Source organism: Leopardus geoffroyi, chromosome C1, assembly GCF_018350155.1.
Source record: "Leopardus geoffroyi isolate Oge1 chromosome C1, O.geoffroyi_Oge1_pat1.0, whole genome shotgun sequence".
NCBI lineage: Eukaryota > Metazoa > Chordata > Mammalia > Carnivora > Felidae > Leopardus > Leopardus geoffroyi.
The window spans coordinates 140177938-140196431 of NC_059328.1; the positions used below are offsets into that span (position 1 = coordinate 140177938).

An 18494-nucleotide genomic window follows, 5' to 3' on the forward strand; every position below is an offset into this window, starting at 1 on the left:
GAATCAATGATATAACTTGAAATTATGCCAGCAACCCCATTCTCTCACAGTGTATGCTGTGGCAGAGGGAAATGTTGGTGCAGGGGGAGGCAAAGGAATGCACTGGTTTAGCATTAGCCAAATCTGGAAGTAAGCCAGGATCCATCTAGAAACCATGTAGTTAATCCTTGTTGTCAATCACTATCTACCAGCCCAGAGCTATTGAATCGAGATCTTTGGGGTTGGCATACTGGTGTAAACAGTAGTGAAGCAGACAAAGTTAAGCCTATGCTAAATTAATAAGAGGATACCTTCATATTTTTAAACCAAAGTCATTTTATTTTTTTATTTAAAAAAAAAATTTTTTTCAACGTTTATTTATTTTTGGGACAGAGAGAGACAGAGCATGAACGGGCGAGGGGCAGAGAGAGAGGGAGACACAGAATCGGAATCAGGCTCCAGGCTCTGAGCCATCAGCCCAGAGCCCGACGCGGGGCTCAAACTCACGGACCGCGAGATCGTGACCTGGCTGAAGTCGGACGCTTAACTGACTGCGCCACCCAGGCGCCCCGACCAAAGTCATTTTAGAATCATGGGGAATATTCATGGAATATTCAAGAATCAACTCCTCAAAGCAGATTACTCCTAGTTACATCTGACTTTTCCCAGGGTCCCTTGTAATACCCCATTGTAAGTTGTATTTTGTAAATATTGAGGGTTCCTCTAGGTTAAAAGGATATTAACCTTTTAATACTGTTACTGTTTATTTTTATTTTTGAGAAATAGTGCACCAGCAGGGCAAGGGCAGAGAGTGAGGGGGGGGTGGGGAGACACAGAATGTGAAGCAGTCTCCAGGCTCTGAGCTGTCAGCACAGAGCTTTACGTGGGGCTCAAACTCAGAAACTTTTGAGATTATAACCTGAGCCAAAGTCAGATGCTTCAACCGACTGAGCCACCCAGGTGCCCCTAAAAGGATATTGTTTAGTGTGTGTATTTAAATATGCTGATGAATGAATAAATATGTATTTTTCAATCTATTTCTATGAAAGCTTAAGACATTTTAAAAGAAAGATTCAGAAACATCAGAAGTCAAATGAGAGCTAATTTACCAAGAAGCAGAGCTGATAGTGTTTTTAATGGGTATTTCTCTTGATTTTTCCTTTTCATCTCCTATCCCCCCTCCACCACCAGGCTTCATGAGATGCCGTTCCCCTGAGCTCTCAGAGCATACTAATGTATATCCCAATGATAGTAATGGCCACTTTTTTTTTTTTAACGTTTATTTACTTTTGAGAGAGAGAGCATAAGTGAGCACACATGGGGGAGCAGCAGAGCGAGAGAGAGGAAGACACAGAATTTGAAGCAGGCTCCAGACTGAGCTGTCAGCACAGAGCCTGACGTGGGGCTTGAACTCATGAACTTCAAGATTATGACCTGAGCTGTAGTCAGATGCTTAACCGACTGAGCCACCCAGGCGCCCTGGCCACTTGTTAATTCTGTATCTGTCCAAGGCTTTCTGAAAAACTATGTCCTTGAGGACAGAATTGCCAGCACTTTGTGTGATACTTGACATGTAAAAGGGACTCTATATATGTTTATTGAATGGATGAGTGAATGAATGAGTTAAGGTATATATCTGGTTCTGAACTTCCTGGTAACCAAAGCAAAAAAAAAATAAAACCGTGTGTGTGTGTGTGTGTGTGTGTGTATGTGTGTGTGTGTGTATGTGTGTGTATGTATGTGTATACAATGTATGTATATCAATTGTCCAGTTCTCCTAGGCAAAGAAGATTAAACAGCACTACTTCAGAAGGTACAATTCTTTTCTTGGCGCTAAGTTCCTGAAAGTATTTTTCTGATGAAACACAGTATCAAGGCGGTGAGTTTCAAGAAATGTCATTTTCCATATGCATTATGCTACTCCGGCCCTGGACTAAGTGAAGGAATTCACATAAGCTGCTTCAGTAGAGCGTTGCAGCTGGAGGCCAGCTCTGGCACCAAGAGAATCTGGGTTTTCATTAGCTTCGAACCGGATTCCCTGCCAGAATGTCACTTTCCCAGATGGCAGTGGCCCCACAAGGCGGCTTCTCTTATCCCCCTGGATGTTATTCTCATGATTGCAACTATCTAGCAGATATCCTCCTGAAAGATTTTACTGTGCCTGTAGGCTGACTGTGTGTGTGAGTAATTACTATAACTGACGCGTGTGAATTAAGCGAAAACATCCAAAGGAAGCAAATTGTGAGGTTGCTGTTGTCAGTGTAGGATTTGCAGCATGCCTGAGCAGGGTGTGGGTCCTCGTGTTTCTGTAGACGAACTGCACTTGCTGACTTGTAGGCTTTCTGAGGAGAGGACTGTTTCGTGGAGACAAGTGTGGATAGCGGAATACAGGTGAGAGTAAGCTGCAGGATATCTGCTAATGAAATACTTTTTAACCAATTGCCTCTGCGAAGAGGGTGTAGGGCTAAGAACAATGAAGATACAGTTGCAGAGAGAAAGAGGATGGCTTGCTTTTTGTGTGGGTGAGAGAGGAGAAAGGGGATACTGGAAAAATTCTTTGATCCAGCAATAGTATTTACTGATTTTTCAGTAAATGTTTTTAATGGATGTATTTTCTTTTAAGTTGGATGATCAACTAGTACAGAAGACGCTGAGTGGCTAGCCGTTCCGAATCCCAAGGCATTCTAAGAAGGGGTGAGAAAGAGATGTTTATTGAGTATCTACTATTTTCCAGGCATCTTGTAAAGAGTTTGAGACATTTTTCTTTTCCTCTGAACTCTTAGGGTAATTCTGTGAGTCACAAGGGAAAATTGCATTAACGAGGGTAAGGAAATTGTTAGCGTGTACTTTATCAAAGGCAATATCACATCCGCTTCGTGTGTTCTAGAGCTCAGGCTGGTGTTATTTTTAAAGTTTAAAAATACTCCAGTGGCTTCCCCTTTGCTCTGAACCCACTGGGGCTTCGGAGCTCTTGCAAGGGGCTTCATTGAAGGACACATCTAGCATTATCTGTGTATACAAAAGTACATGTCTGACAGATACAGGTATGTATGTGTCTCAAAAATATGTAGCCATTTTGGAATTTCCCACTAAAAACTTATTTACAAGCATTCCATCTAGACTGGAAACTCGACAAGACCTGGGATTGTTTTGTGCTTTGTGTTCTATAACTCAAGCACCTAGAACCAGGCTGGACATCATAGTGGCTTAATAAATGCTTGTGCACTCGAAGTGAAAGAATCATTATAGTTGTTTATGCCATGCTTTTTTTTTTTTTTTAAGTTTACTAATTCTGAGGGAGAGAAAAAGAGAGGGGAGAGGGGCAGAGAGAGAGCATCCCAAACAGGCTCTGTGTTGTCCCTGTGGAGCCAGACGCAGGGTTCAAACACACAAACCGAATTGTGAGATCATAACTTGAGCCAAAATCAAGAGTCAGACATTGAACCAGACAGAGCCACCCAGGAGCCCCATATGCCATGCTTTATTTAGTCAACTTCATGTTAATAACATTTACATTGTTTCCATTTTTTCTTCCAAAAGCAATACTAATACATGCTACAAATAAATCCTTTATATATACATCTTTGCCCTTTATAAACAAATATTCTATTTCATTATAATTGATTCCTGGGAGTCAAAGGAATACCTATTTTAGGTCCTGATACAACATTTTGGGGGGCAGTTTGGCACACTGTATCAATGACACTACCTCTTACAGCATGTAAGTGATCTGTTCTTCAACCTGGCTGACGTCCGGAGCTCTCAGGCTTTTCCTTCTGATGTATGCATGTATGGTTTTTTTAAGTCAATAAGTTTTTACTTAAGGACTTTGACAAGTAGTTTCTCCCACTGCCAATCACCTTAGTTCCTCCAAAGTCTGAGTCCCTATCTTTAAGATAGCCCTTCTAAAAGAACTTTTGCTCAAACCACAGTTTTCATCGTCAGTCAATCCATACTGCTTTTAGTTAGGTTTCTTTGATCTCCACTTGAATGTGGACATAACTCAAAAATTCCCCACCTGAACTTACATGAAATGTTCTCTGATCATTTTACTCCAAAGGCAGCGACCCATGTTTCAAATAACTTTTAGTGTAGAGCTTTCATGTTTGAAAATATAGCACAGATCTCATTTGGATGGATGTTCAGAAAGCTGTTTTAATTCAGCTCATTCGCTTTTTGTTCTTTTGCAGTATCCTTAAATTTCAAAATTTGGAAGGCTTCATGATTCATCTAAGTTTCTATTTGTCCTGCTTAGAAGCTTAGGACGATATAGTATGGCTTTTTCCCTCCTGGGTTGAAAGTATGTGGATGATATTATTCGATAAGTTATGTCCTCTTTATTACTCTCTGCACCCTTGTTTGAATACAGGGACTTTGTCTCTTATCGTTGGTCTAGAGTTTGCTATATGTCATTAACAAGTGGAATCTGCCCACCTTCTGAGAAACCATGAATGCATTTCTAAACTGGGGGAATGATCTGCCTGTGGGACCCTGTGCTCTCTTGTTCCCAGCCTAGCCAACCAGTGCGAATGAATGAGATACCATAGGGTGTTCCTGTTGGCTGTTAAGGATACCTGACCTTGATACTTGTCCCAGAAGCAGAGTGGATGGGAAAATATATGGGTAACCAATAGGTCCTTCCATCTAGCAAATACTGTAAAGAGCACAGACTTGTTGCTGGCCTTTTTCATGGGCTTTCCGCAGAGGATTTTAAAGAACTTACAGAAACTTGTGCTCAACATGCTTCAAAACAATGTTAGCTGTACTTTATCTTCCAGAGCGGTGTTCTCTTCCTTTATTCACACACGAAAACTGTGCGAACCAATATATTCCATTTTTGCTTTGGTTACTGAGAAGTTCTGAACCAAATGTAAATCTTAATAACTCATTCATTCATTTATTCAGTAAATATACATGGAGTCCCTGTTACATACCAAGCACTCTAACAGTGCTTGTGATTATGAGCTTGAGGACACAACGTCTGCCTTCCAGCAAGGTGGTTCGAGTTCCAACTCAGGAAGGAATATCTTGCCTCCTTGAGCCTTGCTTTGGATGCTTGCCCTAGAAGGGGAGAGCCCAGCTTTTCCCATGGAACATAACCCCTCTCTCCGCTGAACTTATTAGCACTAGAAAGGAGGCAGCTCATTTTCCTCTCAGGTGTAGACAAAGGCTGCTGTTGTCCCAGGGTGAGGGGCCTTTGGTGAGTTGATTAGCACACAGCCTGGACTGCACTGATTTTCAGATGGAGACCATCAGATATAATCTGCCACCTCATTAGGTTGACACTGCTCCTGCCCCCTCTTGTAATAATGTCACTGGAGCACTTAATAATCTTAGGTAAGTGCTGCAAGCATGCACTGCTGAGGTAGCCCAGGGTCAGTGGCGGCAAGATGCTCGAAAAATCAATTGTTTTCTCATTCTCTGCTCTGTTTAAAGAATAGCTAGCAAAGAAGTGTAATAATTGGGCAGGTTTATCCCTCTCTCTCTACCCCTCCCCTATTCACGCTCTGTCTCTTAATAATAAATGTTAAAAAAAAAATTAAAAAAAAATTGGGCAGGTTTAAATGTTAGAGGAGGAGAACTTGCAATATAACTTTTTATCTCTGATTCACACTTGTACTTTTTCAAGATCAAGGGGACAGTGAAGGAGATTGGATGATTGCCATGGACTTACAGAAGAGAGCTCATTTATTTTAGAGAAGAGAAGGCAGAAGGGAGCCCTTAAGTACTTGAAGATATATAAGATAGGCAATAATTATGAACTTCTCTCTTTTTCCAGTGAAAACAGAAATCTAAGTCTTAAACTGATTCAAGGAGGAATTAGGTTAGACTGAGAGCTCGCTGACTAGAGATTAGAGAAGGCTGTGGGTGGGGGGGTGATGCAGACTCAACTATTCCTTTTATATATATATGATAAATATATATATATATTTATATATATATGATTATATATATACATATATATAATATATATGTATAATATATATAATCATATATATATTATTTATATATATTTATATATATATGATATATATATATATATATATATATATATATATATATATAATATATTAAGCAGTTACTGTCTTGATGGGAGTTGGGTTTCAGGAGTGGTTTTGGGGGTTGATACCAGACTGTGTGCTAACTCACCAAAGTATATAACCTGTCCTCAGAGAACCACATGGGTGTGGTGGGAATCGGGGTGGTCATTCTCTGTTTAGTGGGTTACAAGGATGTAGTGGGAAGGGCTGGGGGCAGTTGACATTTGGCTCAGTGCCATAGAGCTAACACCATCTTCTATTTAGGTTGGAGCTGGGAAACAGGGTAATGGATGAACTTGTGACTCCATGCTTAAGAGGATGGGGTGCGGGCTGCCTTCAAAACAGACCTGTCTGGAAGCAACAGGGTAGAGAGACTTCTTTGTGTCCATGGATTCTGGCCTAGATTAGTGCCATTTCTCTGGTAAGTGAAGCCTAGAGAAGGAAAACGGGAAAAACCTAATAAAGAGCAGAATTTTATATGGATTGGGGGGTGTCCTCCAGGGGACAGGAAGCTGAATCCTTGACTCTCAGAGCCTTAGCCAGATCTGGCTCACCTGCTGGACCATGAAGGTCAAGGTCCTTCCACATGCTTAGATTCAAACAACTTCTTCAAACTTAGCCTTGTTTTAGAATCCTTTTGTAGCATTGGGTTTTTATTCCTTATACTGTCTGAAAAGGATTCCCCTAACTTTTATGACTGGATGACTGAGAAAATAAATGCTGATTCTGAACTTGTAACATGTTAGCCTGGCGACTTTCAACAAAATCCAGCATCATGGTACAAGTTCTTTCTCTGTTCTTGAGTCTGCTGTTTCTCCAGGGAGAAGTTTTCTTTGTTTGCCCCAGTTTTGATCATTGGCTATGCATAGAAGGAGAAAAAGCTACAGGTGGAAAAAATAAATATATGTGAGAGAAATGTGAGATTCATAGCTGGAACATAAATTTATGCTATAGGTTTACCATCTGCAAATTTTATTTATGTGACATTCATTTAGTGCCTATTGTGTGTTACAAGGCACTGGTGGGTAGCAGTTAACCCTGCCTTCATGGAGCTTATCTTCTAGTGTGGCAAGCAAACAAATAAGTAGTGAAATCATGTCTGGTAGTGATAAGTAAGGAAAAAAGAAATAAAGCTGATAGGGAGATACAGAGGGTCTGGGAAGAGTATTGTTTTAGATCAGCTGGTCATGGGAGGCCTTTCTGAATAGGTGACATTGGAGCAGAGATCTCAGTGAATCCAAGGAGTAAGCCATGTATTGTTTAGTGGGGATGTGAGGGGATAGGATCATTCCAGGAACAGGATAGCACATGCAAAGGTCCTGAGGCAGGGCCAGAAAGTACTTGATATGTTTTTTTGGGAGTAGGCAGGGGAAAGAGATCAGAAAGGTAGCCAGGATTCATCAAGTTGGTTTGGAATGAAAGGAAGCAGTCTTCCATTTGTTTGTACTGGTTCTGTTTTGCAGTTTTTGACTGAGCACCTTTACATATACCAGTCAGATAATGAACCTCTTGGAAACCTTGTTGAACATGTTCGCTGGTTTAATTGCACAGACATGTTAGCCTTGACAGTTCATCAAAAGAAGGAATTTAAAGGGAATGTGCAAAGGAATTTGGAATTTCTACAGTTTATTAGGATTATCACTAGAGACTTCATTTTATTTAGATGCAGTATTTTTTTAAAGTTAATTTATTTTGAGAGAGAGAGAGAGCATGAGCGCGAGTGAGCGCAGAGGAGAGGCAGAGAGTCCCAAGCAGGCTCCGTGTCGTTAGTGAGGGAGCCGGATGTGAGGCTAAAGTGTGGTACCATGAGATCATGACCTGAGCTGAGATCAAGAGTTGGAACTTAACTGAGCCACCCAGGTGCCCCTAGGTGCTGTATTTTAAATGAATAATGTGACTCAAAGCTTTCTGCCTATTTATTTGAATAGTAATATGAACATCATAAAAATGCAGATACCATCTTTTAGTGAAATTAAATCTTCCCTGTCTCTCCGTACTTACAGAAACAACTACTGTTAGCAGACTGTGTCAGTGGGGTGTGTTTCTAGAATGTGAAGATTGCAAGTAGCGTTGACAACACTGACTCTATCTTTGGCCCTCCATCCTGGTCTCATCTCAGAGGCACAGGTGGTGCCACTTTAGAGAACTAGCCTGTGACCTCACCATCATGTCTCTAGCTCCATAAAAGTTGGGTGCCGAGAATAGGGGCAGAGAATAGCCACATATTACCGCCTCAATCGTCTGCTTGTCCTCCTGCCCACCCACCCGCCATATTGCCCCTGTCCGCGAGTTACCCTGAACAAGACTGTGTAAACAGTACGGAATGGCTTGCTTCGTTTTTTGGCTTTAAAGAACATTCTCAGTCTGGAGGATACATTACATTACTGACCCTCCTCCACCTTCTAACAAATACCCTTTCCCTCTATTAAAAAAAAAAAGTTTAATGATGTGACTGTACACATTGTTTCACATCTTGCAGATATTAGAACTCTTCCATATCATAAACATTATGTTGCCTCATTCTGTTAATATTCAGTTATCTGACAAGACCATAGTTTAATCATTCCCACATTGATGGACATTAAGGTTTTTATGTCTTTTGTGGTAACAATCAATACTGTGATGAAAATCCTTGCACACTCTTCTCTTTTTGCACATTTGTAAGTATCTATAGGGAGAAAATCCTGGGAATGGATTGGCGGGCACAGGGCAAATGTGCATTTTAAATTTTGATAGATACTGCCAAATCATATCAATTTTCATTCTCACCCTGGCTGAGAGTTCATGTTTTCTTACAACCTAACCAACACCTTGTTTTGCCCTATTTTGTGTTTCTAATATAGGCAGAAAGTGCTATTTTATTGTAGTTTAATTTGCATTTCTTGTAGAGTGAAGTTGAATTCAGAGATAAACAATATTGTAGTTTTGTTTCCTCAAGATTTTAAGTAATCTCCACACCCAGTGTGGGGCTGAAACTTACAACCCCAAGATCCAGAGTTGCATGCTCTACTGAAGAGCCAGCCAGGTGCCCCAGAGATAAACAATATCGTATTTTGGTCAAGGAATGTGGTGTGTATGACCAGGATTCTCTGAAGTCTGTTGAGACATCTTGGAAACCTAGTACATGGATAATTTTATAAATGCTCCCCCATGCTTTAAAAAGAAAAGTGAATTCGTTTCGTTGGGAATAGGGTTTTGAGCACATTTTTAGATTAATCTTACTGGCAAAGTTCACATTGTCTCTAACCCTACTATTTGTTTTCTGCATATTTGCTCAGATTACCTCTTTCAGAAGAGAACATCAACCACTCAATACGTCCTTCCATTTGTCCTTACAGTTGTCAGCTTTCGATGGATATTTTTGTAGGCTATGTAGTTTAGGAACATTGTAGTTATTTCTTCTTGGGGTATTCTAAGCACGAATTGTTTTCTTTTTGTCTTAGATATTAATATTGTTACACCAGCTTTTTCTCTCTTCAGGTACTTTTGGTATCTTTTTTCATATTCTTACATACTTTCTATCACTTTGTTCTGATATTCTAGAAACATTCATTGAAGACTATAAATGAATCACATTTGTAAACCCATTTAGCATTTTGTATTCTAATAAATGAGTTTAATAGGGTCATAATTTCTGAATTACTGATACATTGAATATTTTTCTGCTGTATTTTGTATCTGTTACATAAAACCCTTTTTTCCCTTTTGCTACTTAAAAAATAGTTTCTAGCTTTTGCTGGATTAATCTGATTCCCTCCCACCCCCCACCCCACCCCCACACACCTCATTAGAACCTCATTTAGTTTTCTAGGGCACTGTAACAATGTGCCACCAACTGGGTGGCTCCAAACCCTAGAAGTTTATTCTCTCACAGTTCTGGAGGTTAGAAGTCTGAAATCAAGGTTTCAGCCTTGTTGCCTCTGAAGGCTGGGGGAGGAATCCTTTCTTGGGTTATCTTTGCTTCTGGCAGTTTCCTGGAAGTTGTTGGCATTCCTTGGTTTGCAGCTGCATCGCTACAATCCCTGCCTTCCTGGTTCCCTATGGGTCCCTGAGTGATTTCTGCTCTTAGTTTATTATTTCCTTCTCTCTTCTTGCTCTGGGTTTATATTGCTCTTTTTCTAGAATCTTGAGGTGGGAGCTTAGAGCGATTTGAGACCTTTTCTGATATTTGTATTTAATACTATGAATTTTCCTCTCTGAACTGCTTTAACTGTTGTGCTGATTTTAATATATTGTATTTTCATTTTCATTCAGTTAAATATATTTTAATATTTCCTTTAAGTCTTTGTCTTTGACCAGCAGGTTATTTATTTACTTTTAATGTTTATTTTTCAGAGAGAGAGAGAGAGAGAGAGAGGAGAGGAGAGGAGAGTGAGAAGGGGAGGGGCAGAGACACAGGGAGACACAGAATCCAAATCAGGCTCCAGGCTCTGAGCTGTCAGCACAGAGCCTGACGTGGGGCTTGAACTCATGAGCACTGAGATGAGATCATGATCCAAGCTGAAGTTAGATGTTCAGCTGACTGAGCCACCCAGATACCCCTGACCAGTGGATTATTTAAAACTATGTTATTTAGTTTTCAATTATTTGAATATTGTCCTGGTATTTTTCTCTTACTGGCTTCTGGTTTGATTTATTGTGGTTGGAGAATACACTCTGGCTGATATAAAATCTTAAAAGTTTGTAGAAGCTTGTTTTATAGTTCATGATCTGGTCTCTCTTGATCTGTGCTTCATGAGAATTTGAAAAGAATGGGTGTTCTGTTTTGGGTTGGAATGTTCTATAAATGTCTGTTAGATTCTGTTGGTTGATGATATTGTCCTTTTATATTCCTCTATATCCTTGCCAATATTTTGTCTAGTTGATCTATCAATTGTTGAGGGAGGGTGAGTACATTTTTAAAAGTTTTTACCCCAGAATATATTTCTCCTCTTTGAGGACTAAAATAGTATCTGAATTTGTAAGGAGCATTTCTTTTTTTTTTTTTTTAATTTGTTTTTCAACGTTTATTTATTTTTGGGACAGAGAGAGACAGAGCACGAACGGGGGAGGGGCAGAGAGAGAGGGAGACACAGAATCGGAAACAGGCTCCAGGCTCTGAGCCATCAGCCCAGAGCCTGACGCGGGACTCGAACTCATGGACCGCGAGATCGTGACCTGGCTGAAGTCGGACGCTTAACCGACTGCGCCACCCAGGCGCCCCAATATAAGGAGCATTTCTTATCTGACCATCCTATAGACCTTGGGGGTTAGGTGACTGCGATGTCCCCTCCTTACACCCTTAACTCAAAAGCAGACTACACGTGTCAGCTGATGGAGAGAAACACAGTGAATTATGCTGTGGAGGAAGAGAAAATAGTAATGATTTGAAATTCCCACATCCATAAAAAATTAACTGATCTCTTAATACCCAGGCTTGCCCTGCTCTAGTTCATCTTCTAGGCTTATCCTATATACTCAACCCTGCTGCATGTTAGAACCTCCTGGGATGCTTTTTAAAAAATACTGATGTTTTAGCCCCCACTCCAGACCAATCAAATTAGAATCTATTGGTGTGCCTCTGGGCTTTGGTCTTCATTAAGAGCTCCCCAGGTGAGTTCATTGTCCAGCCAGGGCATTGCCTAGCTAATCTCTCCACGTGTTTGTGAGGCACCTGCCATCTGCAGACCGTGCTAGGTCTGCGGGGGCGCAACTGAGGAAGGTCCTTGCTTTTTTCTGGGAATGAGGTCCCATAGCATTTTCTGAAGGTCTTCTACTTGAGACTCAGTTAACATTTCTTACTCGGTTGACCTAATCACAAGTCACTAATCAACTACCAGCGATATGAATGAAAAAAATTAGGAGGGTGAAGGGAGTTGGAGGGTGGCATCCCAGCATTTAATCAGGGAAATAAGAGATACTGCATCCTTAACATTTCTTATTTTTGCCACTTTTCTGTTTGCTGGGCGATAGGCTTACCCATCTGTACACCCCATTGATATACTTTTCTTATTTCCTACATTTTCTTGGACTAAAACTCTCAAATTTACCCTTTCTCTCTCTACTTGATTGATTAAAAGTTACAGATCTTAATTGTTTTCTTTAGGGACTTCTGTTTTTAAAAATTAACATTTTACTTTAAGTTCTAGATGTGTAGAAAAGGTGAAAAGATAGTGCAGTGAGTTCCCATGTACCCTACACCTACTTCCTGCTGTTATTACCGTCTTACATTAATGTGGTACATCCATCAAAATTAATAAGCCAATGATGATAAGTTATAATTAACTAAAGTCCATATTTATTCACATTTCCTTGGTTTTTACCTAATGTCTTTTATCTGTCCCAGGACTCCATCTAGGATGCCACATTACATTTGTGGACTATCTCTGGTCTTTTAAAATTATTCATAAAGTCATTGAGTAACTGTCTTTCTGATAAAACAAGAACATCAACACACTTTAACTCCCCTTGGTTTTTGCATCCCAGCTTCTTGGCTAGTGTCATGTGAATTTTGGTTCCGATTGGGTTTTCAGAACATAAATGCCATTGAGTTTTTCATCAGGGCAAAAGGATGTTTGGTGGGAAATGGCTGTTCTTGGTCTTCCTGTACGGAGGACATCAGTAAAAACCACAAGTCTACACCAACCAAGTTTTGGCTATCCTGTTTGATGGTTTTAGAAATTTGTCTTATGAAACTACAGAAGGATGTTTTCTCAAATCACCCCACAAGAATGGCAAAGGAAATTAACTGTGTGTGACAAAAACTTGTCCTTTCGATGCCGGTAGTTTCTAGACCCTGATTTCTCTGTCTGATTCTCTTTTGAGGAGCAGAAAGACGGAATCATCATGAGATGCAGTAAATAACACCCACAGAGTTTAATTGTTTTTAAAATTGCAATGATAACTAATGAAATGCTAAGATGTGAACAGCTGCACAAGAATATTTAACGGATTTCTTGGAGCCATCCCCACTTTTGATGGGACTTTTAAAAAGGCTACTTCATGGAAACACATAGTGAGTACTTGTTTTGTATTTCACATATAAACTGAGAAACCAACCTGAGGATTGGCAAGAACAGAATTCTCTGGTTTTTCTGCCCAAGCCGCTCATCTTAGATCTCTTCTGCAGGTGGACAGCACACAGCCACAGCCTAGGTGGGGGCCTGATGGTGGTCAGCAGGCACTGCCAGGTGAGGTGAGATCCGTTCAACCTGGAGGGTGAGGGTTGTCTCTGTGGAGGTATCACCTGAGCTCAGTCTTGAAAGATGAGCAGGATTTTTCACTTGATATGCATATATTAAGCTTGGACTGTGTACCCGTCACTGTTAGGACCAGGACCCTTGGGGGGCATAAGTTATGCCTTTCTCCCTGGGGGAGCTCCCAGTTTGGGGGGGCACTGATGCTTCAGTGGCTGCAGCCTAGTGCAGGGGATGACCAACCGTGGCCCGTGGGACCCAGGCTATCCTGCCACCTGTTTTTCAGTGGCCCATGAGCTGAGAATGATTTTTATAGGGCAAAGAGCATACAGAGATGGGTATGGGGTCCCCCACCAGTGCTTTTTGGGGGGGGGTGCTTCTGGCTAAAGCAGAGCCCCTATCTGCCCCTTTAGAATAATAGCCTAGTGTTTTATGGGTTAGAATTGCAGCACACTCGTGGGCTACATGGACACGGCTAGATCAGAATGGGGATGTCAAGGAAGTAACCCCCATACGAGGAATTGCAGAACTAAACATCTGAGTCCTTCCACTTGGTATGCCTTCAAATATACCAACTTTCCTCTTTTCCTCCTCTGATTTTTTTTTCCTTTTAAGACTTATTCTTTCATCTGCTCCTTAGAAAACATGGCTTCAGTTGTTCTTGTTGCTGTGTATTGATTGTATTCCTTTTTCTCTCTGTTTCTCTAAAGCAGGGTTTCTTAAATCTATGGCTGGGGCTTCAGGGGTTCTGAGAACCTCTAAAGTGAAAGCCAACCGATGCACCCGTGTTGACCTGGACAGAGGGTTCATGAACCTGTCATTAGAATCTCTAAGAGGTCCGTCATTCAAAAATGTTGAGAAACTTTTTTTTAATATTTTTAACGTTTATCTCTCTTAGAGAGAGAGAGACTGAGTACAAGTGGGGGAGAGGTAAAGAGAGAGGGGGACCCAGAATCCAAAGCAGGCTCCAGGCTCTGAGCTGTCAGCACAGGGCCCGATGCAGGGCTCGAACTCACGAACCGTGAGATCGTGACCTGAGCTGAATTCGGACGCCTGACCGACTGAGCCACCCAGGGACCCTGAGAAACTGTTTTAAAGTGGATTTCTCAAAACCACAGTCAGTCCTGCTGATGCTGGGTCTGACCAGTGCAGAATCAAGCAGAGGGATTGTGAATTCCCTTCTGTTAATCCAGGCCAGGATTACAATAGCTTTGTTCTCTCCTTTGATGTGTAGTGAGAAGCTCCTCTCAAAGTACTATGTTCTTGGGCTCCAGGTGCAGTTTGTGTCTTTCGGGGATACAGGGGTTATCAGAGGATGTCGGTCTGGATGCTCGAGAAAGCAGGATGGAGAAGGATCAAGGTGTCAGTAATTTATTTGGAAGATGCAAGCTCCAGGTGTGGGCACCAGGGAAGAGCAGTGGGACAGGGATGGAGGTGCTGCTCGGGTGTGCTGGCTGGCACCTTTCCACAAGCCATGAAGAACTGTATCTGTCTCCCAGTAGCTTGTTCACCTGGCCCAGCACTTCTCTAGGAGGGTTCCACGGAAGGGCTATCCCTCCAAACGTTCCTAGGAGGGAGAAAGGAGGATGGGTTTATCTGCTGGCCTCACTTCCGTGTCCTTTTCATGTTGGTGACTTTTTCACGTGAAGCGGCAACTCTGCTTTGTCTGAAGCTGGCATTCTCCACCCTTCACGACCTGGTTAGAAAGCTGGGTACTGCACTCCACAGTGTGGCAGTCTAGTCCAAAAGTGTGTGTTTGGGGGTGACCAGTGAAAGTGGAGATGACAGTCACACAAAGGGAAATTGGGGGTAGACTTGATGGAATCAGAGAAGGTACACGAGGCTTAGTTTCTAGTAACAGAAAAGGCGGACCTCTGAAGAAGCAGCAGGTGGAATGGGGGCAGAACCTTCTGGGCAGAGGAAACCTATTACCAAAAGTAAAAGTAAGAGAGTGGAGAGGCAAGGAGCTAGTCCTGCTGAGGTTGTGTGTTCCTCCTCCTATGTGTCCATGTGATACTTACTAAGCTTCTAGTCTGTGCCAAGGGGGTCTGGGGTGAACAAGAACAGACATGGTCTCTCCTCTCACAGAGCTTAAAATCCAGTGCCAGAGATGGATATTAATCACTTCATCATACTAACAAATGTAAAATTGCAACTGTGTTAAGCACTCCCAGGAGAACGAAAAGTAGACTTCTTTAAGAGCCTTTACTAGGGGCGCCTGGGTGGCGCAGTCGGTTAAGCGTCCGACTTCAGCCAGGTCACGATCTCGCGGTCCGTGAGTTTGAGCCCCGCGTCGGGCTCTGGGCTGATGGCTCAGAGCCTGGAGCCTGTTTCTGATTCTGTGTCTCCCTCTCTCTCTGCCCCTCCCTCGTTCATGCTCTGTCTCTCTCTGTCCCAAAAATAAATAAACGTTGAAAAAAAAAATTAAAAAAAAAAAAAAAGAGCTTTTACTAGATAGAGTTGAGCACAGTGAGAGAGGTCGGAGAAGGCTTTCCAGGCAAAATGGCTCACAAACTGAAATAGGAAGGACTGGTAAGAGCTAAGGGCAAGAGAAAGAGATGGGAGAGCTTTCTAGATTGGGGGACACCATGTCCAAAGGCTTTGTGGTAGGGTGGAACATGGAAAAGGTGAAGATCAGGGAGGAGGCCAATGTGACCAGAGCAGATAGAGCACCAAGGAGAACGGTTGGGGAGGAGATTGGGTGTATGTGGCTGGGCCATGCCAGGCTGTGTGAAAGGAGTTTCTCTTTTCTCTGAGGAGCAATGGGAAATTGCTGGAGGAATTTAAGTAAAATGTTACAATCACATTAGGGGTAATTTGGAAAACCCAGGCAAGAAAACCCCCAGATACTGTAGGCCCTCTGAGCTTGAGACTGTCCTATGAGAACTGTGGCTTTTGGAGCCATTCCTGAAAAACTCAAATATTAACGACCCCAAGGATGTGAAGGAAAAACAACTCCAGGAAAATCCCTGAAGTAACAAACAAGAGGCATTACAGACTTTTGGACTGGTAGCTGTGGGAGACCCTCACACTAACTTGCTGGCCCTAGGAACATTTTTCAAAGTGATACAGAGCTTTTTTTTTTTTTTTTTTTTTTAAAGACTATTATCTCTTAGACTTCCTAGCAACATTGTCTAGTAGGGAGAGAAACTGGGGGTGCCCACATGGAAAGTTCTAGAACTGAATGTGGAATACAGACCTCTTTCTGAGGCCCCATCTCACCAGTGGTAATGCTGGGTGATGGGCAGGTGAAAGGCTTCTCCCACTCAGTCTTGGACCAAGACTCTGCACGGGAAGGTGCACAATCCCGGGTTCTTAATGGTTCCTTCCTCCCGAGCATTGACTCAAATTCTGTTTGAGAATTACTGTGCCTGAGCCTCCAACACCTATTCTGCTTCTAGGAGCTTTGGGGATCGTTTTGTGGCCCATAACTCTGTACGTTCAAAACAAAGCAAAGCAGAAAATTTGAGAAAGAATTTTCTTCAGTTTAACTACCAAGTTACCTTTGGCTTGTGATAAACAGAGTAATTTAACTCATTAGCCGAGGAGAAGGTATCTCTGAAGGGCAGCCTTTCTATCTCTTGAAAAGCTTCGAACAGAATTTAAATTAATTCTTATTTGGCAGAACTTATTTATGTATTGTGATTACCTCCAGTCAGAACAAATTGTCTGACGACAGGAAGCCTTAGGATTGGGTAAAGCAGGTTTGGCTGATTGCAAATGTATGCACATGAGCCCGTGTGTGTGTGTGTGTGTGTGTGTGTGTGTGTGTGTGTGTGTGTGCGCGCGCGCGTGTGCGCGCGCGCACGCGCGTTCTTCTCTAACCAAGTCAGTGATGTCAGTAGTCGCGTGTTTGAGCTGTGAGTACTTGCAATTCTTCCTTTTTCCTTTAGGATATTTCTAGATGGCTGCAAGAGCAGACCTCTCCTGACCCATTAATCTATGTAGTTTCGGTGTACAAGCAGTGATAGGGTAATATCTGTATGCAAGGTTCCAGTTCCTCACATTCCCTGCAGTGCTCTGCATTTTCTCTTTTGAACTGGGTAGCTGCATGTGAGAAGTTGATTTAACACATCAAATCTTGGATATTCCTTCTAAAAAGCTTTTAGGTACACTCTAAACTGTTACATTTTCCCTAGAAGATGTTGAGAAAGGAAGAGGGCCTATTTCAAGGCTCTTACCTTTTGTTTGAGTCATAGACCCCTTTGTGAATCTGGTAATACCTCTGAGTGCTCTCCTCGAAAGAATGTCTAGGCTCGTACTTCCTTGGCCTGTCTCTTTCTTGCTCTTAGCTCCAGGCTCCACGTGAGTCTAGAACTGCCAGGCCTTTTGATTTTGTAAGACAAGTTAGAAATACAGATTTGTGTGTGTGTGTTTTTAAAAAATTCATTTCTTTAATGGAAAAAACAGTGGCCAAATTAATCTCTCTCCAGGCCACTGTAGTTTCTAGATAGTTCTAGAGTCTTCATCTTCCATAAGGTCTCTGTGTTCCATGTGATGTGTTTGTTTAGTTTCGCTTCACTTTTTCATGTGGGAGGCTTTCCTCAAATGTGTGGTGATCCTTGACTGAAAATTCAGTGTGAATGGGTGAGGAGTATATACAGATGCTTCTTTTTTTCAGAGAAGAATTATCCAGTCAACAAGGGAGGAGGAGTGGGGTGGGACATGAAGGGAGACTGGAAGGGAGAATGCATGTCTTCCTATAGTTGGATGCTACTGTTACAGGAGCAGCTTTTTTAGTATGTAGATTATTGCTAAACTCCCAGTTTTCAGTTTTATACTTCATCCCACTGTTCAGTGTGCCCAACACTTCTGAATCCAGAGAATCTTCTTGTTAAATTTTTCCAAAAAAGAAAGCCCTAGTCTTCTGTAGGAGATGAGGAGATGGTCCAAAGGTCTAAATTGCTCTGCTTTTAAATAATTGCTGTTTTCAACCTGGGATTGACCCCCGCCTTCTTGCTACTGGGTGTCCTCAGGCATTGAATCTCTGACGAATTCTACAGAAATAAGATCTTTTCAGTTTCTTTACTGCTGGTTCCTTTCTCATATTCTACATACTCAGATCTCCTGTTTTAAACCCTAAAATAATTATCCCTCCACTATTTTTTTTTGTTGTTGTTGTTGACTGCACGTTTCAACGCTGAAGAGTAGCTTAATGTTGCTGCTTCTGGTATTTTTCAGGCCATGTCACACTGTGACCTCTCCCGCCATGATCGCTACTACTCCGTGGAAGGTCCTGATTGTCCAATTTTGCAATCTCTCTCGGTCCTCCTCTTTATCACACACAGGTCATGGTGGA

The 18494-nt window shown here is 41.9% G+C and overlaps 1 protein-coding gene across 4 annotated transcripts in view; it reads left to right on the forward strand.

The window, feature by feature from the left end:
• LYPD6B (LY6/PLAUR domain containing 6B) overlaps window positions 1–18494 on the forward strand; it is a 177521-nt gene that overhangs the window by 96695 nt on the left and 62332 nt on the right. Inside the window, exons 1-2 of one of the 4 annotated variants that reach the window (XM_045479761.1) lie at window positions 12894–13014; window positions 13129–13194. The exons of 2 other annotated variants lie outside the window; for them this stretch is intronic. The gene's annotated coding sequence lies outside the window, so the exon portion shown is untranslated. Of the gene's footprint in view, window positions 1–12893; window positions 13015–13128; window positions 13195–18494 lie in introns of those variants that run through there. One more of the 4 variants, XM_045479756.1, reaches the window with a different exon arrangement.